Source organism: Elaeis guineensis, chromosome 12 (assembly GCF_000442705.2).
Source record: "Elaeis guineensis isolate ETL-2024a chromosome 12, EG11, whole genome shotgun sequence".
Taxonomy (NCBI): Eukaryota; Viridiplantae; Streptophyta; class Magnoliopsida; order Arecales; family Arecaceae; genus Elaeis; species Elaeis guineensis.
This window is the reverse complement of record NC_026004.2, coordinates 89522021-89545333: the sequence shown is the minus strand read 5'-3', so window position 1 is coordinate 89545333 and position 23313 is coordinate 89522021. Positions and strand designations below refer to the sequence as shown.

Sequence of the window (23313 nt, the reverse complement as noted above, 5' to 3'; positions counted from 1 at the left end):
TATTGAAATGAGTATTCCAACTCCAAGAAGCTTGCTTTAATTCATATATGGATCTTTATAGCTTGCAGACTTTGTGATCTCTATCACTGAAAGTGAAACCCAAGGACTGCTCCATATAGATATCTTTCTCAAGATATCCATATAGGAATATCATTTTCATATCCATCTATCATATCTTAATTATAGAAAGCTACAATAGCAAGCTGTGTGTGGATGGATTTAAGCATGGCCACAGGTGAAAATATATCCTGATAGTCAATATCTTCGCGTTGACTATAATCTTTTGCCACAAGCCTAACTTTATAGGTCTCTACCTTACCATCTGTACCTATCTTTTTTTTGTAGATCTATTTACACCCAATGGGTTCTATACCCTCTGATGGATCTACTAAGATCCATACTTGATTTAAGTGCATCGAGACAATCTCTGACTTTATAACACTCAACCATTTCTCAGAGTCTTTGTCAGACATCACCTCATCATAAGTTTTAGGATCATCACCATGATCCTTATCTCCTATGAGGAATATTTTCTCTATGTTCTCTGTAAGCATACCTAAGTATCTTTTAGGAGGATGGGAGACCCTGCTAGACCTACGAGGTAGAGGAGGCACAACTTCTACTGGCTCATTATTAGAGGGTTCAACATGATCATCAGCTTATTGCTCTTCAGAGACTTTCTCTTGGAGCTTAATCAACCTCCCATTGCCACTATCCTGAATAAATTATTTTTCAAAGAATGTAGCATGCCGACTCACAATCAAATTATGATCATCTGAAAAGTAGAAGTAGTATCCTAATGAGTCTTTAGGATACTCTATGAATCGAGCTTTTGCTGATCGAGCCTCTAACTTGTTCGCCATTTATCTCTTGACATAGGCTGGATATTTTCAAATCTTGAAATAACTCAGACATGATTTCTAACCATGTCATATCTCATATGATATGGTAGAAATAGATTTAAAAAATATCTTATTTAATAAATAGATTAAAGTTAATAAGGTATGTCTCAAAAGATATAAGGATAAGCTAGTAAAGCTCATCATGGATCGGATCATTTCTAATAGGATCCTATTCTTCCTTTCGAATACCTCATTGAGTTGATGTATACTAGGAGGAATCCATTATGAGACTATACCATTTTTTCTGAGATAACTCAAAAATTTCTCACTATAATATTTTTTTTCTCGATCTGATAGAAGAACCTTAAGAGATTTTTCTATTTACTTTTCTACTTTACTTCTGAATTCTTTGAATTTTTTAAAGGCCTCAAACTTATGTCATATAAGAAACATGTATCCATACCATGAGAAGTCATCGATAAAGGTTATGAAGTATTGATATCCATCCCTAACTTGCCCATCAAACGGCCCACATATGTCAGTGTGTACCAAGGCAAGTATCTCAATGGCTCTTTTTTTGTGTCCTATAAAGAGTAACTTGATCATCTTTTCTTGAAGATAGGATTTACAAACTGGATACGACTTAGAATTAACTGAGCCAAGGATCCCATCATTTTTCAATTTATTTATCTTGTCTTCTCTAATATGGCTAAGTCTAAGGTACCACATATACTTATGGTTAACATCATTTCTAGGTCTTTTATTACCTACGGCACTCACTATTTGTTCATTTATATTAACACACGCATCAACATGCAAGTGATAAAGATTGTCAATTAACAGATCACGTACAATCAATTTATTTCAAAAATAAATGGAGCAATAGTCTTTATTAAAATTAAATTCAAATCCATCCTGTGCTAGTATAGATACAAAAATCATATTTCGACTAGATACAAGTATAAAATAACAATCTTTTAACTCTAATCTTAAAGTTCGATGGTAGTCGAAGAGGATATATTTCAATAGCTTCAGCAGCAATCCTTACTCCATTGCCGACCTGCAAGATCATCTCTCCATGCCTTAAACCTCTACTTTCTACCAGACCCTGCATAGAAGTACATATATGAGTACTTGAACCAGAGTCCAATATCCAAATAGAAATAGAGAAAACCATTAGGTTAGATTCTATAATGAGCATATTAGACATACCTTTTGAATGTGTATCACCCTTCTTAGTCTTCAGGCTTTCCAGATACTTCGGATAGTTCTTTTTTCAGCGGCCATCAATATTGCAGTGGAAATATTTTTCTTTATTGGTAGCCTTCTTCGAAGTGTCCTTCTTTTGCTTATTTTTTTTCTTCTACTTCTTCATAGGTTTTCTCTTCTTCTTCTTCCAGGTAGACTTTCTCTTGGAGGAGTATGCCTGCTTTACAGTTAGAATCGAGCTCGTTAAACTCTTCAAGATTTTCTCAGTAATAACCAACTATTAGATATATATCATAGAAGTCAGATTGGCTGACACGTACATATTCTAAAGACATAATTTTGTAATTAAAATTTTAAAATAAATAAAATTTAGGTTATTTTTCATTCATATTGTGTTTAAATTATATCCATGAATCATCCAAGAAATTAATAAATGATGACATATATTCTTAAAAATTGATAATTTGAGGTACGTGTCATTAGTAGTTAATTTCTAAATACTTCTGATCGATAGATCATCACGGAGACCATGACTGATTCGGATAGATCAGAGCATTGATTGCTTTTTTTTGTAAGTAGATGAGTCTTGAGTCGATAGTGTGGAGACACTGGAGTGAGAGTACAGATGCTGGTAGAGATGAAGGGTACTGAGCAGGACAAACATAAGAAGTCACTAGGATGGCTATCCACTCATCGGTGACTTGCTCGAAGTTGCAGTAGTGTAGATAGTTCTTTGGCCTATGGTGCTTTGACTGTTCATAGTGAGATTGCTGTAATTTGACTATACCAATACTTAATTACTTAGTCATTCAAAATCTTGAGGTGTTTGTTGGCTACAGTAGGTCTATTGTGGGAATAAAGTGCACACCAAAAAGGGATCTATCGATTTGGGTGGATAGAGAGAGGTCCTATGCAGTTCATGAAACTGAGGCCTAAAATTCATGACCATAGGAAGTGAATAATGGAAGAAAGTTTTCATAAGGTTTCATATAAACTTGAGTCAATTGAATCTGGCATATGACGGATAAATGGATTTGATGGGTTGTCCTTAACCTGCATCTTATCGAGACTCACGATAAAAAAATCAAACTACACAATAACTACCCCTAGAGATTCAATATTTTATTTTATTAGATTGTCACTACATACTGTTAGATATTACTAGTGGATTGTGAGACTCGTCAAGCGTCATCTTAATGATCGATGACCTTTGATAGGAAGAGTTGGAATCGTTCCAATCCATCGAAAGGAGTTTCAATGATATTATGATAGAGATCACAGTATATCTCACTATCAGATAGAATAGAACCTATAGAGTCACATACAAAAAAGATCTTTATCTGATCAGATAGTTGATTAGTAATTATGAATCGCTATTAGATCTAATCGTCCATGTGATTGATGATTAATTCGGTGCAAGAGTTGCAATAAAGCAATTTGATAAGAGTTAGTAAGTTGTAGGAGGATTCATTAGTAATTGGATTACTAATTAGCTCAATTTGATTGAGCAATTGGGTAAAGATCAAGTCTAATTGAATTGAATTTTTAGTTTTGGTTTGATTAGATCAAGCCTGATTGAGTTATGAGATAATCAAATTGTAAAGGAGACTAATTTCTGATTTGATTAAGAATTGGGTTCAACTAATTTTCTAATTAGATTAGGATTTTATTGAAGAGATTGGATTTCTAATTGGATTAGAAATATTTTCTTTTTTGGGTGTAACCAATTCTTAAATTGGTAAGGAATAATTAAGCACCAGAAAGAAGGAGTCCCAGTCTATTGGGACTCTCTTTCCCTTGCACCCAGAAAGGAGCCATGCCTAACCTTTTGCATGCAAGTTTTCTTACACCACAACCCTCTCATGCCATCTTCTTTTGCATGAGAAAAATGCCATGCCTTTCCCTTCCCTTTTTGGATGAGATTAGATCAAATTCAAATGGGTTTTTGAATTTGAATTGGACTTGAATTCAAACCTAAGATTGATCTAATCTAATCCGTTAATCCACACCTCCTTTTAATTCCTTTTTGCATGTGATATGGAGGAGGTTTTTTTTAGCATGAGAAAGGGTTTCTCACCATGGAAAAAGAAACAAAAAGGGGAGGGTGAGTTTCATCTAGGCATGGGTCATTCCAAGGGTTCTTGGGTGTGAGAAAAAGAAGGAAGAAAAAGAGAAGAAGGGGTTCTTCTCTAGAATTTTCTTTGTTCTCCTTGAGCATGCCTTTGAGAGAGAAAAGAAAGTCTCTCTTCATCATCCTCCATACCATCAGCCTCCTTCGTAAAGAGTCTAAGAAAAGAAGAAAGTTGAAGAAAATCTACATCAACCATCAGGAGGTATCTTCTGCAAGAGAGCTAGCACTCCGATGAAGATGCAGGTCTCTGATTGGATTGAAAGCTTTGTATGGATATCCGTAGAGATCGGATGCTTATGTGGCTCTGTAGAAATCTCATTAGATTATCACGATCATCAGCAGTAGAGATCATCGACCCACGTAATGGTATGGAGATCGGATCTCCAGGTTTTTGATACTTTTTAAATCTGACTTTTAACTTCAGCATGCACTAGAAGATTAGATTTTCTAAAATTTTTTTCAAATGGTATCAAAGTCTAGGTCATTTCACATACATTAAATTAAGATTTGATAATCAGATTTATAGATCTAAAAATTTTTTATTAAAGTTTAAGATCGTTTCGATAGAAGTTTGTTCTAGAACGATCATTGAACATTATTTGATAATATGTTAATCAAATTTTTAGATCTGAATTTTTATGTGATGTGTGAGATAATGATTTGATTTTATATGATGCATGAGATGTATTTTCGTAAAAGATCATGTTTAGATCTATCTTGCATGAGAGTAATTAGATTAAATCTGAATTACATGTTTATGATCTGATTTTTAGTTGATACATGAGGTATATGTTATATCTATATTGCATGAGATGTATGATTAGATCTAAAATTAAATTTAATAATCAGATTAGATCTAATTTAAAATATATAATGATGATCCTATTTGTATATGAGATGTATAATATCTTTGTCCTTTTATGCATATATGATATGTGTAGATGTAGATTAATTTTTTAGTAGCCTTGTACTCTTCGAGAATCATAGTAAAGGCCATCCTACCATAGAGGACTATGGTGGAAGAGGTGCCTATACAAATCAAGAGGAAGAACCACGAAAAGAAAAAAATTTATTTTTATGCAAAATTCTAGATTCGAAACTGTTTAGAACTTAAATATGAATCAAAACTTTATGTAGTTATGTATGAGATGCATAATTAAATGTTTAGATATTCAAATAGTTTTGACATCTAAACTAAAATTGATTTCATAATGCACTTAATTAAGATCTGAAATTGAGAATTGAGGATCTTAAATAAAGGCAATTAGATTTTGTATGGTTCATTGATACATGTAGTGGTCGCACCAAATCGCTACAACCCTTAATAGTGGGTGTATCATGAACTCAAATTGAAAATGGTTGTGATTGCAATTCGTAGTGGAGAACCGAAACCAACTCAATCTTGAACTGGTGGACTAATTTGGTGTCTAAAATAAGAACATAGATGGTGGTTATTTAATTAGGACCGTTGCCACAGGCAGCGGAGAGCCTCCCGCATATCTTATCTTATCTGGCCATTTTGGGGATCAATTTTGATTTTGTGATGCTTAAAGTTGAGTCCACTTTAATTTGCATTGCACCATGGGACAATTTGGTGAGGCTAAATCAGGATCTCTTTAGTAGATCCAATTTAATTATGGATCTATATGGGATGTCGTAAATAATTAAACCTAAGAGATCCAAATTAAAAATTTCTTCCATAATATTAAGTCGAGGGGTCTTCCATCATTGTAGAGTATCATATCCTCTCCAATGTTGACCGTTCTCGGTTAGATACAGTGGTTCAGTTACATTAAGAGAGAAGCAACCACTTTATTGACATGAGATGCTGCAAGATGAAGATTGTAGGAGTTGGTGTGGTGCTCCCAAACCTTGAGAGGTCAAAAGAGGAGTCATGGTGATGACTCCCTAATTCTAGGGTCGCTTTGGATCCTAGGGTGAAAGACTGTCAGCATTCACAATCTTAAGGTCCAGAGGTTTTGGGCCTTGAGGGGCTAATTTGTATTGAGCTAGGTTTGAGTCCAAGGGTGTGAGATTGGGTCAAGTTATAGGTGTACATGGGCTTGGGGTGAGCTCAATCTCATTGGGTTAGCCATGGGAGTTTTTGGATCAAGGATCAAGTCACATTGGCCGTGTATATAAGCACACTATGTGTTAGGGTTTGCTTATGGTGGAACATAGAATCTTTTCTCTCTAACTCTCTCTCTCTCTCTGGTTGATGCCTCCCCTCTCTCCTTGTGAAAAAAACCCTAGCCACCATCTAGGTTTTGGAGGAGAAGGGCGCCACATCCAAAACCCCAAAACCCTAGCACCTAGGATTTATTGGCACCTCCCCTTTGTGGCCGCCACTCCCCTAGTTGGACATCCTCTTTTCTCTACTGGTTGAGGGCTTCATCAAGAGTCCTTTCAGATCTAAAAAGAAGAGTTTTAGATATGAAAGGGAAAGAGTTTGGATTAGAAAAGAAATCCTATCAAGTGGCTGCCGTCCCCAGAAATCTGGTGCATAAGGATCTGAATGCTTCTTCTCTTGTATCTGGTTCCTCATGCCTAAGTTTCATAAATTTTAGGCATTAAAATAGTAGACTCCTAGGTTGATCATGCCTCTACTATTTTGATTTCAGCCCAATCTAATCCTAGGTGGACTAGGAGGACGTGTTTCGGAGAGGTTGTCGCATAGAAATCTGCAGGCGCCTATAGATTTTTCAGCAACCAACCAATCATATTTTCCATGCTTCTCTTTGTCTCTTCTCTAGTTTGCTGAATTAACACCCAGGTTTCCACACAAAAGATCAGTCCACGGTTGATATTGGAGTAGTACCATATTTCAACAATTGGTATCAAAATTTGTTGAGCGTAGAGGAGGAAGAGAATTTTACAGTAGAAATTTTAGATCAGTAGAGGATTAGCAGCAATTTTCAGATCAAGTTTCTCTAGGTTTTGTGAGAAAAGAAGAGATCTGGGGTTGCTATCCACCCTCCCTTGTCAGATATTTTTTTCAGATCTGCCTTTGTGCTGTTTGTGATTTAGATTAATCATGAAAAGCAGTGAGATCAAGGTTGGATTTGAGAAGTTTGATGAAAAGAGAAGTTTCACCATGTGAAAAGTTAGGGTGGAAGATCTGCTGGTTCTATAGAATTGGATTCGATCTTGGAAGATAGGTTAGAACAGATAACTGACAAGCAGTGTGTGTCCTTGGAAAAAAGGATATGTGCCACAATTAAGGCTTGTCTAGTGAATGAGGTATTGTATATTGTGTTGGAGGAGAGATCACCCAGGAGATTGAGGTTGAGGTTGCACATGTTGTATATGAAGAACATGTACAACAAGTTAATACCAAAGAAGCAACTTTATAGCCTTCAGATGTAGGAGGACGAGGATGTTGCAAGGCATATTCAATGGTTTGATTGGATGAGCATAGATTTGCTTAATATTGGGGTAGAGCTTAAGGAAGAGGATAAAAGTCTATTACTGTTATGTTCGCTATCCAGCAACTTCGATAAATTAGTTACAATGCTGCTGTACGATAAGGAGACATTGATATATGGGAAGATCATGTCAGTGCTTAGGTCCAACAAGCAGTAGGAACGGATGACAAAAAGAGAGGTTTTTCAAGAAGATCTTACTGTTTAGGAAAGGCCCAGGAGATGAAAGCAAAAGAGCGAGTAGGTAGGATGGAGACAGTCCCAAAAAGATAGCAAAGAGGTTAAATGCTACAAGTGTGGTGAAACAGGACACTTTACATGGGAGTGTCTGCTTTAGAAGAAGTGCAAAGGAAGAAAAAAAAAAGATTTGGATTTTCTAGATTCAGTTGTTGTGTCTGAAGAGTTGGATGAGCTCTTAATGATTTTGAAGAAGCTCACAGGGAGCGGGGGGTTCGAAATGACTTCGAAAGGGTCTGCAGAGTGCGAAGGGTTCGAAAGGATAGTGACGGTGATTGAGGTGCAGCGACAAACCCAACAGGACAGTATTAGATGGTTGGCCTCACGTACAGGCTTGACTTCTGTAGCATTAGGTGGATTTCAAATTCAGGTAGAGCATTGAGTAGAGGTGGCTTCATAGGTGAAGAGAGTATTGGCACAAGCTTAGAGTGAAGAGGTGCAATGGAAGGAGCGATATCCAAGCACCAGCGCCAGAGTGGCATGGAGCCAGGTGAAGCAGAGTGTGCAGATGGAGAGGCGTAGCTCTGAGGAGACTGCATCAGATGGAGCATTAGTTGTTGAGAAAAATATCTCGAGATTCAGTTCATAATAAGTCCAAAATGAGGTCTAGAATGACAAACAAAATCCAAAAACCTAAGAACAGCCCAAAAAGAGTCCGGATAGAGGAGATACGCATAAAGAAAGCCCAAAAGGAGCTAGTATAGCCTATGAACCGATGCAGATCACCGACAGCACAGGCCAGGCCCAGCTAGGCACGCGACGTGCATGGGCCATAGCATTGGGCCAGCCCAGATGCGGGGGTGCGGCCTATGAGTGGGTGCAGGCCTACTATCCAGTCGCGGTCCATCATGGACTACACACAATTTTGTGGTCCACGCCTGCAGCATGGGTCTATCAGGCAGGAGGCTGGATGATGCGATCTGATGGTTGCCTTTAAAAATGATCCTGCTAACCGTTCTAGGATTTGGTCGATGAAGGACAATGGAAAATGATCCTTCCTAGTAACGGCATTCAGTTTTCTATAATCTATGCATACTCGCCATCTAGATGATATGCGAGTTGGAAGTAGTTCACCTTCTTCGTTCTCCACCACAGTAATACCAGATTTCTTAGGTACTACTTGAGTGGGACTGACCCATTTACTATCGGATATGGGGTAGATGATTCCAGCATCTAACCACTTTACCACCTCTTTCTTTACTACTTCACGCATGTTTGGGTTCAATCTCCTCTACATATCTCGATGGGGTTTGGCATGTTCCTCAAAATGAATATGGTGCATGCAAATGGAGGGGTCAATTCCTTTTAAATCGGCAATGGACCAACCGATAGCCTCTTTGTGTTCCTTCAGAATACCAACCAATTATACTTCCTGATTAGGGGTCAAGTCTGATGCAATGATTGCCGGGAGGGTGTCATTGAGTCCTAGAAATACATACTTAAGCGTAGCAGGAAGAGGTTTCAATTCTAACGTAGGTGGTGATTCTAAAGATGGGACTATTGGTGTACTGGCTAATGTGGGCAATGGCTCATACTTGATTGTCCATGGAGGAGTGGTTTTATCATGTGGTGTATCTAACAAGATGTTAACTTCTTTCATATATTCCTCAAAGTCACACACTCCAAAGTGAGCCAAGCAAGTATCTAATGGGTCTGGTGCTAGAATTATGGGTGTTGCATCTTCTATAATATCTTCTAGTGTATCTACTTCAAAGCAACTATCCATTGATGGTCCTTGGGAAGCACCAAACACATTCAGTCTTAGTTTCTTATTCCCAAACGATACGTCCATGACTCCTATCCTACAATTAATGCATGCATTTGCCGTAGCTAGGAAGGGTCGTCCTAAGATAATGGGAATTTGTCTGGGGTTGCTACTTAATTTCATATCGAGAACTAGAAAATCAACTGAAAAGTAAAACTCATCTACCTTGACCAAGACATCCTCAAGCATTCCACGTGGTTCCTTAATTGATCTGTCAGCTAACTGCAGTGTGACTGATGTGGGTTTCAGTTCTCCAAATCCAAAAAGTTCATACACCGAACTAGGTAAAAGATTCACACTTGTCGCTAAATCCAGAAGAGCTTTTTCAATGTGATAATCTTCTATAACACAGGAAATGATGGGGGCTCCTGGATCCTTAAGCTTTGGAGGAGTGGCATGCTGGAAGACAGAACTAGCCTGTTCAGTGAGACGTACTTTCTTTGGGATTTATGATCTAGATTTACGTTTTTGGGTGCACAAATCCTTCAAAAATTTGGCATAAGCAGGGACCTGTTTGATTGCGTCTAGAAGGAGAAGATTAATTTGGACTTGCTTAAACAATTCCAACATCTCATCAAGTTTTCCTCCTTTCTTATCTGCAGGAATAGGGGCTTTCAGGGCATCCGAAAATGGGGCTTTAGGCAAGTAAGATGATTCCGGTGCAGTTGGTTCCTTCTCTATTTTCAGGTCCTCCTTATTCTTGGGTGATTTGGATTCGGTTAGAGGTTTAGGGTCGGTCTCATTGGTTTTACTAGTATGTTCAATGACCTTCCCACTTCTCTGAGTCATAATTGATTTGGCATGTTCAGAAAAAGCTTCTGGGGTATTAGAACTCTCTATCACAAATTACCCTCTTTGGTTGCTCTCGGGTTGGCTAGGTAATTTTCCTCCTTCCCTCCTACTGAATGCAGTTGCTAGTTGACCTATTTGGGTCTCTAGCTTAGCAATGGATTGTGTGTGGGAGTTAAGGGTCTGAGTATTGACTTCTAATCGTTCTAGTGCTTTCAGGACTTTTTCCTCAAAAACTGAGCTGTGACCAGTAGTAGATGGTTGAGGAACATTTTGAAATTGATGGTATGGTCCATGCCTATATGTTGGGTCTTGATATTGAGGTCGAGGTGTGGCAGGACCAACCACTGATTGTGGTCTCCAGGAAAAATTTGGATGGTTTCTCCAGTCGGGGTTATAAGTGTTTGAATATGGATCGTTTCCTGGTCTGCGAGCTTGTTGGACTTGAGCTTGCTGAACCTGCTCGTGCACAAACTCAGAAAATTGAGGTGCGGCTGGGCATTCACTAACAAAATGGTTCGGACTTGCACACAATGCACAAACTTCTTGGATTGGGTTAGGTGGAATCGGGGATTGTCCAGTATTTAGAAGACGATCTAATTTTTGGGATAGTTCATCTACCTTTTGATGAATATCTATGGTATTTCCTACTTCATATATTCCACCTCTTTTTGGGTTTAACATGGGTTTATCTCTAATAGAGGCAGACATATGATGTAATGAATTTTCATTTTAAATTTTAAACAGTTGCTATGCCTCATCCTCACTTTTCAGCATAAATGTCCCACCGCATGATGCATCGACCATTTGTCGATGTCTTTCAGAGAGCCCATCATAAAAACATTGGATTAACTGCCACTTGGGTACAGCATGGTGGAGATATTTTCTAATAAGGTCTTTTAATCTCTCCCATGTTTCATGAAACATTTCTCCATCTAATTGAAAAAAACTAGTTATGGCTTTCCTTATTTGATTAGTTTTTCCTATGGAAAAATATTTCTTGAGAAACTCTCCTTGCAGCTGGTCCCAGGTTGATATAGTCATGGAATCCAAAGTATGTAGCCAGTATTTGGCTTTGTCCTTAAGTGAAAAAGAGAATAATTTCAACCTAAGAGCATCATCGGAGAAGTTGTGAATTTTGATAGTTGAGCATATTTCAAGAAATTCTTCAAGATGTTTATAAAGGTCCTCATTACTAAGTCCATAAAATGAAGGTAACATTTGGATTATACTGGACTTAATTTCATATTGAGTGGCCTCCATAGGGGGTGCTTGAATACAAGGAGAGTAGGTATATGTGAAAGGAGTAAAGTACTCCTTCAATTGCTTGGGTGGATCATTCTCCTGATTTCGGTCCATATTTTTACGTCTGTTGGCTCTAAAGGTTCTTTCTATTTCTGGATCAAAAGGTTGGATTTCTGGTCGTAACGATCTACGGCCAAGCATACACCTTACAATTATACTGTAGAGCAAACACAAATTTTTTTTTTTTTATAATATATATTTTTATAATAAGTGAGAAAAGAATGAAGAAAATCTAAAGAGAAGAACCTAAGAATCTTAAATCTATGAAAAGAGAGAAATTAGTTAATGTTTAGATGTTAATTGCAATCAACTTAAACAATTATAGACTCTCTATCCTAAGGTTAACTTAGATCTAGACAGCTCCTAACTTTCAAGACCACCTTTGAGCACTCCAAGCTCAAGACTGACTAACTGACTCGGCCAGGTAAGCATAAGATGTGAGAGGTTCCATGCTCGTTACTTTCCTTAGACACCAACTAAGTTGGTCAGGTCAGTCAACGGAACCAATTGAAAATCACTTTCTTTAACCACTTGCCTTAGACACCGAGCAATTAACCAATCCGCACTTGGTTCAACTCTAGAGCTTTCTTATCCTATTGAGCTCGAAATTTCTAGGGCTGACGTCTAGTTGATTTTAAATTAAGGTCTAGATTATGCAAATGCAAGGGAGTGATTTGTGGGTCAAGAAAGGGTGATCAAATCCCCACCTTATCTGGTTAATGGGTTATTGCCCTTAAGATTAATTATGGAGATACAATGCAAAGAAACAAGATGTCCAATCAAGTTAGAAATTTTTATATTTGAGGTTACGCTATTTTAGTTAAGTGTTATGAAATGTCAGTGATTTTTTTTTTTATTTTTTTTTTAAAATTTATAGTTTTATCTTTTTATATATTTTTTTTAATTTTTTTTTTAGTTTTGTAAGAAAATAAAATTAAGTGATTAAGTCTAAAAAGCAATAAATCACTAGGCTATAAAAAGTAGCAAATTATTATAAGCAGCAAAATTTCTAAGTAGTAAATTAGTTATGCAAGGTAATTATGTAATTATGCAAATAAGATTATCTAGCTAGAAAGCACTGAAAAAAAAATTTAAAACAAGAAATAAAAATTGAAAAAAAAAATTTAATTTTTTAATTCAACCATGCCAAGATCCCCGGCAACGGCGTCAAAATTTGATGCGTAGTCATTGATAGCACCAAAAATAACTCTATTCACTACGTAGGTAGGATGAGTCGAGATCGTATCCTCAGGGACCTTGGGCTAAGTTGAGATTGCAAGATAAAAGAAAGAAACGTTGTTTTTTATTTAGAAAATAAATTATCTTAAAATTGAGGTAATTAGAGAATTAGGAGCTCGGGAGTTTTGAATTACTTTGCACTAGCAGAGTTGTATCTCTTTTTTTTAATTAAATGGATGCGATTAATCTTTAGGAAAAATACCTATCTTTCCTTGGCACGCTCTGTACCCGTAGATCACGGCACGTCTTCGGAAAGTACTAGGTAAACAACTCTTCTTTTCTCGGCACGCCCCGTACCCGTAGATCACGGTGCGTCTCCAAAAAGTAAAAGTTGTTCCTACTATTAATCTAACAATAAAGCATAAATAAAAGCATATAAAGGAGAGCAAATAAAGAACTCATGACGATTTAAATAAAAAGCATAATCTTTATTGCATATAAAGAAATACAGGAAAGTTTAGAATAATAAACCATCTCTGTGTCGTTATAAAATTTCTTCTCCACTCTCGAGACTGCTAGCCTAGCTGCTCATGAAGTAGTCCCTTTCTATTCCTCTATGCAAGGCTCTAGAAGAATTTCTGGGCTCCCCCTCCAATGGGAGTACAAAAGTCTTTTTATAGGTGTTAGGAGGGAGGAGTTTTACATGATTTTTCGATGTGGGACTAAAGAAAATATAAATTTTTCAAAATATTTCTAAATATTAATTTTTTTCCTTTAATAAGCATTTATTTGACCGCCATCAAAAATTCCTTGTGAACCCGTCTGCCGTGCGCCCACACCCGCGCGATGCTGCACCCGTGCCCGTGTCCACGCCTCACGCGTTCCGCGTCCTGCCTACGTCCTCGCCGCGTCCTGCCCGCGTCCTGCCCGCGTCCGCGCCCGCGTCCGCGTCGCGTCCACGCGTTCACGCGCGGGCGTTCACGCGCGCCCAAATCCTTTCTTCTTTTGAATTCACGTGAAAATAATTTTTGTACATTCCAAAAAGAAACAAAAATTTATTCACAATGACATCTATATCCTTTTATATTCCTTGCATAGTATCTTCATTTTTTATAATACCGGATGCGTCTTTCTTTTATTTTAATTTTATTTTAAATCTAATTTTCTTCAAATTTGAGTCTTTTTGATCTATGAATCGGACTCTTTGTATCGGCGATCACCTTTCCTGTAAAACATAGAAAAAAATATCAAATTCTTAATAAATAAGATAAATTAAATATAATTTTTTAATTTAAAATACTTAAATTAAGTGTTTATCAATATTGGTCTTGCTAGCATCACTTTTTCCTTCATATAAGTCCTTGGTGACTGCTCTTCTAGTGGGGAAGAGCACCATCAAGATGGACGATGTCACTACGGTGATTCTCCACAATGAGGTTCTTAGATGGGAGAACTAAACTTCAAACTCAGATGACATTAGCTCAGCTTTGGTAGTTTCTGGAGGAGCAAGTGGCAACAGACAAAGCGACAGAGGATCGTGAGGAGAACGATCTAGATCCAAGATGAGTGATCCCAGAAAGATCAGGTGCTACCTGTGTGATGAGTTGGGGTATCATGTCTGAGATTGTCCTCAACTCAAAGATCGAACGATGACTACCGCGGTGACGGTCTGTAGCAAATCAAAGGATGATGTTCTAGTGATATCTGACGAGATATCTACTTCTTTTCAATAATAAATTTTAGATTCTGCATGCACCCATCATGTATGTTGTAGAGAGGAGATGTTTGACTCTCTGGAGAGTAGTGAGGATACTGTTTATCTACCAGATAGATCGAGTTATGAGATCAGACATATTGAGATGGTCAACTAGAGGATACATGATGGTACAATAAAAAAATTGGGAGAGGTCAAATATATATCCAATTTCAGATGGAATCTTATCTCACAAAGCAGACTGGATTTAAATGGCTACAGATAGATAGTTGGTGATGGAATCCTAAAAGTCATTCACGATGATAGGATGATATTGGAGGGGAAGAAGATCAAAAAAGGACATTACTACCTAGTAAGGAGCCTAGTACAAGTTGGAGCTTCAAGAGCTAGGAAAAGTCCAGAGCGAGATGGAGCTCCTAGTGGAGGTGGATCGGACACAAGATAGGAGACTCAGGAGGATGAGAGACAATATCACAGAGTGAAGTTCTTATTACCATAGAAGACTTTTTCGAGTAGATCTTTGGTTAGAGTGGACACAGCCCATGATGGAGATAGGATTGAGTGGTCTGACTCGATTCTCATGTTTGTCCATCCATAAGACAAAAAATGTGCCCCAAGATATGAGAGTACGATGGATCACAAGCTCTTAGAGATAGGTGGAGGCCAAAATTGAATCAAGGTGGAGATTGTTGAGAAAAATATCTCAAGATTCGATCTATAATAAGCCCAAAACAAGATCCAAGACAACGAACGAAATCTAATGAGCCTAAGAACAGCCCAAATAGAGTCTAGACAGAAGAGATACATGCAAAGAAAGCCCGAGATGAGCTAGTACAGCCCATGAGTCGTTGGAGGGCCTTATGGGCTGGTGCAGGCCGCCAGTGGCATGGGCCAAGCCCAACCAAGCATGCGGCATGCATGGGCTGCAGCGCTAGGCCAACCCAGACATGCGGGTGCAAGCCTGCTATCTAGTCACAATCCATCATGGACCACGCATAGTTTCATGGTCCACTCCTATAGCATGGATCGATCAGGCAGGAGGATGGATGATGCAATCCGATGACTACCTTTTTTGCACAATCCGACTATCCAGGATGCTGTCGATCAGGCTTGGATGGTTGAGGTGAAATCCAACTTTGATCAAACATGATCAAGGCTAATATGCATGATTGGATGGCTTTAGTTCGAGCTGGTCATGATCGAATGGTCTAAAAGGGTTCTAGAGTTTAATTTGAGCTCAGTATCCTAGGAAAACACAGTTTTGGTAATTCTGGAGCCTATATAGCTCCGATTGATGAGCTATTTATTGCATCAGATAGCTGGTGATATCTTGATCATGTAGAGAGGCTTCTTGAGAGATTTTACAAAATTTTTATGATGATTTTAGGATTTTTTATGGAGAGATCTTTATACAAAGATTGAGTGACAGGTTTCTCTTATATTTATTTGATTTTTTTTCTATCATAGTGAAGCTTGCACGCCCCGTGGAGGTAGACTTAAAGTCAATTCATGTTATCTTGATTTGTTTGTGATATTTTTCTCTCTCTTTCTTCTTTCTTTCTTCTCCGACAAGTGGTATTGGAATACAACTGTTGCTCCTAGATTGATTTTGATGATTACAAAGCAGATTGAAGGGATACAAATAATTTTAAATTGAAAAAGTCCTTATGCTCTTCAAGGGCAAAATTGTAATTTCACTAAAATCCTGATTTGATAGTATCATTTGGTAGAACAAATGATTTGTAATCTATTGATAAAAATTTCATTATTTTTGGACTTATATCTTTGAAGTTATGAAGGTTTGAAGTGCATGAGTCAACTCATGGCACTATGAGCTGATTGGCATGCAAAAATTTCCCATGGCACGCTGGATTTTTGGCTTGGCACGACCTATGAGTCGACTCATGAGTCGACCCACAAGGCATGAGTCGACTCATGAGTCGACCTCTGCTGATTTGGGCCAAAAAATCCAGAAATCCAAGTTTCTGGTCTTTGCAACAGAAGTCGACTCATGAGTCGACTCCTGAAGCATGAGTCGACTCATGAGTCGACCCCTGCGATGGAAAATATCAGCAACGGCTATTTTTTTGCCCATTTTAATTGCCTTTTATGCTTCCTAAAATTGCTCTAACGGCTCTTTATCTGCCTAAAATGTTTCTCTTGTTTCTTAAGGTTATAAAAGGTCTCAAATGGTGAAAGAAACTGTAGATCAAAACGAGAGATCAAATACAAAAGAGAGGATCCAAAAAAAAATATACACGAAGTGATCAACGAGATATTCGAGAGAAAAAGAGAAGAGGATCCAAAATCTACACGAGAGATTGTGAAAGAGAAAAGCAAGAGCATTCAAAGAGAGATTTTTCAAGCCTATTGTTCAACCTTGATCCAGAGATTTTTCAAAGCCTTCAAGAAGTCCTCAATCAAAGATCATCTTCTTCTCAAGCGTTCATTCAAGCGTTCATCCACCTTGAGAAAATCCAAAAAGGAGATTCTTCATTTGAGTAAAGTATTTTTTATTGTTATATTCGCTCATTTAAGGAGCTGTTATTGTATTAATTTGTGCTCTAAGCTATTTTACTCTTTGTGAGTATTTGTTCTTATTTTTGGAGGGTTTCCAAAATAAGAAAAGGTTGATCCGAACCTGAAATCGGAGTGTTTTGGGTTAGCTTGTATCCGAAAAACAAGTAGACTAGCTTGGGATAGCTAGTGTCGGAGTTTCCGACGATTTGTATTCGGGTTGAATACAAGTATAGTGGATTAAAATTCTCAAGTAGGAGCTTGGGGAGTGGATGTAGGTGCAAGGTTGGCACCGAACCACTATAAATCCTTGTGTTTGTGGTGTGCTATATTGTTTCTCTTTATTTCTTTATTATATCCTTGCATTCTTGCTTTAGGAAATTAATCTTGATTTAAAGTCTTTGTTCTCATTCATCATAAGTAATTAATTAAGCCTAAAATTTTTAGAAACCTAATTCACCCCCCCCTCTTGGGTTGCATAGCTGGGCAACAAGTGGTATCAGAGCCCGGTGCTCTAGCCCTTCTTTGATCTAACAATCAAAGAGCCAAAGATCTATGGCAACCCATGTCGGTACTTCTCTAGTCGAGGGGCAATCTACAAACCGACCTCCACTTTTCAATGGGTCTAATTACACCTATTGGAAAGCTCGGATGAAGATATTCATACAAGCACTCGACTATGATATGTGGAGTATCATAGTGAACGGTCCTCACACACCCACCAAGATTATAGATGGTGAGGAGTCAACCAAACCCGAGAAAGAGTGGGATGAGGTTGATAAGAAATTGGCACAATTAAATGCCAAAGCTATGAATGTTCTTTATTGTGCACTAGATGCAAATGAATTTAATCGTATTTCTACTTGTGCATCTGCTAAAGAAATATGAGATAGGTTAGAAGTAACCCATGAGGGAACAAATCAAGTAAAAGAGACTAAAATAAACATGCTAGTGCATAAATATGAATTGTTCAAAATAGAGCATGATGAGTCCATAACTGCTATGTTTACTCGTTTTACTGATATAATTAATGGTTTGAAGAGTCTTGGCAAATCTTATACTAACAGTGAGCTTGTAAGGAAGATTCTCAGGTCATTACCAAGAACTTGGAAAGCCAAGGTGACTGCCATCCAAGAAGCAAAGGACTTGAACACTCTACCTCTAGAAGAACTTCTTGGATCCTTGATGACTCATGAACTTAGCATGAAGCAACATCAAGAGGATGAAGTCAAAAAGAAAAGAACCATTGCCCTCAAATCCATAACTTCGCCTGATTATGAAACGGATGACACTGAAGATGAAGAACAAGATGAAGAGATGGCACTCATCACCCGAAAATTTAAGAAGTTTCTAAGAAAAAGGAAACAGGGGATGAGAAAGAAGTCATTCACAAAAGGGGAACAAAGCAAAGAGAAAGAGAAAGATCAACCCCTTATATGCTACGAGTGCAAGAAGCCGGGACATTTCAGATTCGAATGTCCACAACTGAAGAAAGGTCCCAAAAAGTTCAAAAAGAAAGCAATGATGGCGACTTGGAGTGCGAGTGATGACTCAAGCTCCGATGAGGAAACCTCAACAGAACAAGCCAACCTGTGCCTTATGGCACACGAAAATGAGGTAACTTCTGAATCCATTAGTGAATTTACTTTTGAAGAATTGCATGAAGCATTCTATGATTTAATTGATGAATTAAAGAAACTAGAGAAGAAAAACAAGGAACTAAAATTGAAAAATCAGTCCATAGTGAAACAAGCTGAAAACCTTTCGATTGAAAAATCCACCTTGATTCAAGAAAATCAAAACTTAAAAAATGAAATTAACAAGCTGAAACCTATAGTAGATAAGTTTACCTTAAGTTCAAACAAACTAAATATGATCCTTGATAATCAGAAAGCTATATATGATAAGGCTGGACTTGGCTATAAACCTCTGAAGAAACAAAAATCTCTGAAGGATATTTATGTAAATTATTCAAGTAACAAGTCTACAAATATTACTTGTTTCAAATGTGGAAGAATAGGACATAAATCATACACATGTCTTATTAACAAATATGCAAACACAAAGAAAATATGGGTTCCAAAAGGAACCATTTTGACTAACCTAAAAGGACCCAAGAAAGCTTGGGTACCTAAGACAGAAACTTGACCTTTGCTTGCAGGTGTGTCTAGCATCCCAAGAAGGAAACAGAAAATGGTATCTTGACAGTGGATGCTCGAGACACATGACTGGTGATGAATCATAATTCATCACGCTTGATGCTAAGGATGGAGGGATGGTCACCTTTGGAGATAATGGCAAAGGAAAGATCATCGGGATAGGTAACATTGGTATCACTCCCTCCAATTACATTGAGAATGTTTTATTAGTTAAAGGTTTAAAGCATAACTTACTTAGCATTAGTCAATTCTGTGATAAAGGGTATAAAGTAGTTTTTGAATCATCTGTTTGTATTGTGACTAGTCCTATTATCGATGGCATTAAATTTATAGGACATAGGCATGGCAATGTTTATATGGTAGATTTGAATGACTTAGCCAAATTAGACATGCAATGCCTAGTATCCTTGAATGCTAAAATTAATGAGACTAGTTGGTTGTGGCATCGTAGACTTGCACATATTAGCATGCATTCTCTTTCAAAATTAATTAAAAAGGATTTAGTTCTCAGTTTGCCAAAATTGAATTTTGAAAAGGATAGAATCTGTAATGCATGCCAATTAGGTAAACAAACTAGAGTTTCATTTAAATCCAAAAATACTGTTTCAACTTCTAGACCTTTAGAGCTCTTACATATGGACTTATTTGGACCAACAAGAACCACTAGTCTAGGAGGAAAACGATATGGCTTTGTAATTATAGATGATTACTCTCATTTTACTTGAGTTTTCTTTTTGGCACACAAAAATGAAACTTTTCATATTTTCACTAAATTTCATCGAAAAGTCACTAATGAAAAAGGGTTTTCAATTCAAAATATTAGAAGTGACCATGGAACTGAATTTGAAAATCAAGATTTTGAAAATTTTTGTGATGAAAATGGAATTGGCCATAACTTCTCTGCTCCTAGGACACCCCAACAAAATGGGATAGTTGAAAGGAAAAACAGAACCTTAGAAGAAATGGCCCGTACCATACTTTGTGAAAGCAACCTTCCAAGATATTTTTGGGCGGAAGCCATTAACACAGCATGTTATATTTTAAATCATGCATTAATTAGACAATTTTTAAAGAAAACCCCCTATGAACTTTGGAAAGGAAGAAAACCAAATATTGCATATTTTCATATTTTTGGTTGCCGATGTTTTGTATTAAATAATGGTAAAGAAAGACTTAGTAAATTTGATGCAAAATCAGATGAAGCAATCTTTCTAGGTTACTCCTCCACTAGTAAAGCATTTAGAGTTTTCAACAAAAGAATTTTAGTAGTTGAGGAGTCCATACATGTTGTTTTTGATGAATCTAACGATCTTCCTTCAAGGAAGAATGAGGATGTTGATGATGCAGATTCACTAATAGAAGGTATGAAGGAGATCACTCTGAAAGATTCAGCAACTCCAGAAGACAAGGATCAAGAAGACGAACAAGATGAGAAAGGTGAAGAAATTCAAGAACAACCTCAAGGTACAAATCACCTACCCAAAGAATGGAGGTATGTTCACAACCACCCTAAGGAGTTAATTATTGGTGATCCTATGCATGGGGTAAAAACCCGTTCTTCACTTAGAGATGTAGTTAATCATTATGCTTTTGTATCTCATCTTGAACCTAAAACTTTTGAAGAAGCTGAAAATGATCATAATTGGATTAATGCTATGCAAGAGGAACTTAATCAATTTGAAAGAAATAATGTTTGGACCTTAGTATCAAGACCTAAAAATTATTCAATAATTGGCACAAGATGGATCTTTAGAAACAAATTAGATGAGCATGGAAATGTAATTAGAAATAAAGCAAGACTGGTTGCTAAGGGATATAATCAAGAAGAAGGAATTGATTTTGATGAAACCTTTGCACCTGTTGCTAGATTAGAAGCTATTAGACTTCTACTTGCATATGCTTGCTTTATGAAATTCAAATTATTTCAAATAGATGTTAAAAGTGTATTTTTAAATGGATATATTGCTGAAGAAGTATATGTAGAACAACCTCCTGGATTTGAAAATCATGCTTTTCCTAATCATGTCTTTAGATTAAATAAAGCTTTATATGGATTAAAACAAGCACCTAGAGCATGGTATGAAAGGCTAAGCAAATTTCTACTAAATAATGATTTTTTAAGAGGTAATGTAGATACAACCCTATTTATTAAAAGAAATCAAAATGATATGCTAGTTATACAAATTTATGTTGATGACATAATTTTTGGGTCTACTAATGAATCCCTTTGTCAAGACTTTGCTAAGCTTATGCAGGGGGAGTTCGAGATGAGCATGATGGGAGAACTCACCTTCTTCCTCAGACTCCAAATCAAACAATCAAAAGAAGGAATCTCCATCACCCAAAGCAAGTACACCAAGGAACTACTCAAAAGATTTGGAATGGAGAACTGCAAACCAATTGGCACACCAATGAATCCCTCAAGTAAGCTTGACAAGGATGATGAAGGTAAATGTGTAGACTTAAAATACTATAGAGGTATGATTGGCTCATTATTATATTTAACTGCAAGTAGGCCTGATATCATGTTTAGTGTTTGTTTATGTGCTAGATATCAATCTAATCCTAAAGAATCTCATTTGAATGCTGTTAAAAGAATCCTTAGATACTTAAATGGTACTCAAACTCTAGGGTTATGGTATTCTAAGGACTCACAAATTGATTTATTAGGATATTCAGATGCTGATTTTGCTGGATGTAAATTAGATAGAAAAAGCACAAGTGGAACTTGCCAATTTCTTGGAGTTAACCTAATCTCATGGTTTAGCAAGAAACAAAATTCGGTGGCACTGTCTACGGCTGAGGCCGAATACATTACAGCCGGAAGTTGTTGTGCTCAAATCTTGTGGATTAAGCAATAACTCGAAGACTTTGAAATCAAACTTAATGAAACACCAATAAGATGTGACAACACAAGTGCCATAAATCTATCTAAAAATCCAATTCAACACTCAAGATCCAAACATATTGAAATAAGACATCATTTTATAAGAGAACATGTTCAAAACAAAAATATAATTCTTGAATATGTTTGCACTGAAAACCAATTAGCTGATATCTTTACAAAGGCTCTTAGTGAGGATAGATTCTGTGAAATTAGGAAAAATCTAGGAATTCTAGATCCATATGCCTAAACTTTTTCTCAATTTCCAAGAATTAATTCTTAGAGATCAATTTCCAACATCTATCCTGATCCCAAAAGCTCAAGTTTATCATTCTAAAAACTTATCATTGAGCAAAACTCCTTCTCCCAAAATTTCAAATTTTTCTAGAATTTATTCATATTTTTCCTGATTTTCTGAACTTCATGAGTCGACCCCCATGAGTCGACTCAATGGCAAACTTGTAAATCCCACCAACTTCCAACGGGCTCATTGTTTTTATATGGGTTACTGTTCGTGAGCCGACCCATCCTCTCATCTTCCTCCTCCCAAAAGCCGTCTTCTCCAATTCTTTTTGCTCCAAATCCAAGGATTTAGTTCGAGGCAATTCTCCCTCCTCCTCTCCACCAAAAATCGCCACCTTGGAAAGGGATTTTTTGTGCTTTCTCACATTGCTTGGCGCGGTTGGAACGTGCCCTAGCACTTCACCGATCTTCCCAAATCCACTTCTTTTCTCCACCAAAAATCCTTCTTCACTCTCTTGTGATCCCTCCTCCACTCATTCAAGTGTTCCTCCAAGTCTTCTTACCTGCTACAAAATTGGATATGGCTCCAAAGATGAAACTTCCCCAAAGAAGAAAGTCAATCCATGAGCCTGAAGAAATTATCCGAAAGAAAAGGCATGCTCAGTCTTCAACTGCTCCCACTCCAGTTTCAGTATCTGCTCAAGGTCCCTCTCAATCCTTCCCAAGCCCCAGTGTGAATCCTCTTTCTGATAGAAAAGTCGAAATCGGGAAGAATATAGATTTTCGATTCTTTGAGAAAGAAGGTTTTACTTTTGCAAGTAAGATTAAAAATCAAGGATGGGAACTCTACTGCTCCCTTAAGGAAGTCACCTATGTTGACCTAGTTAGAGAATTCTACCAGAATCTACTTTATGGAA

The 23313-nt window shown here is 37.2% G+C and overlaps 1 protein-coding gene and 1 non-coding gene across 2 annotated transcripts in view; both read left to right on the top strand.

Annotated features, from left to right (window-relative positions):
• LOC105061334 (gluconokinase) overlaps window positions 1-23313 on the top strand; it is a 102137-nt gene that overhangs the window by 9242 nt on the left and 69582 nt on the right. The gene's annotated exons all lie outside the window — the stretch shown is intronic.
• Window positions 11262-11367, top strand: LOC140852986 (small nucleolar RNA R71). The gene has a single exon (XR_012136063.1). It is a non-coding gene; the product is annotated as a small nucleolar RNA R71 (small nucleolar RNA).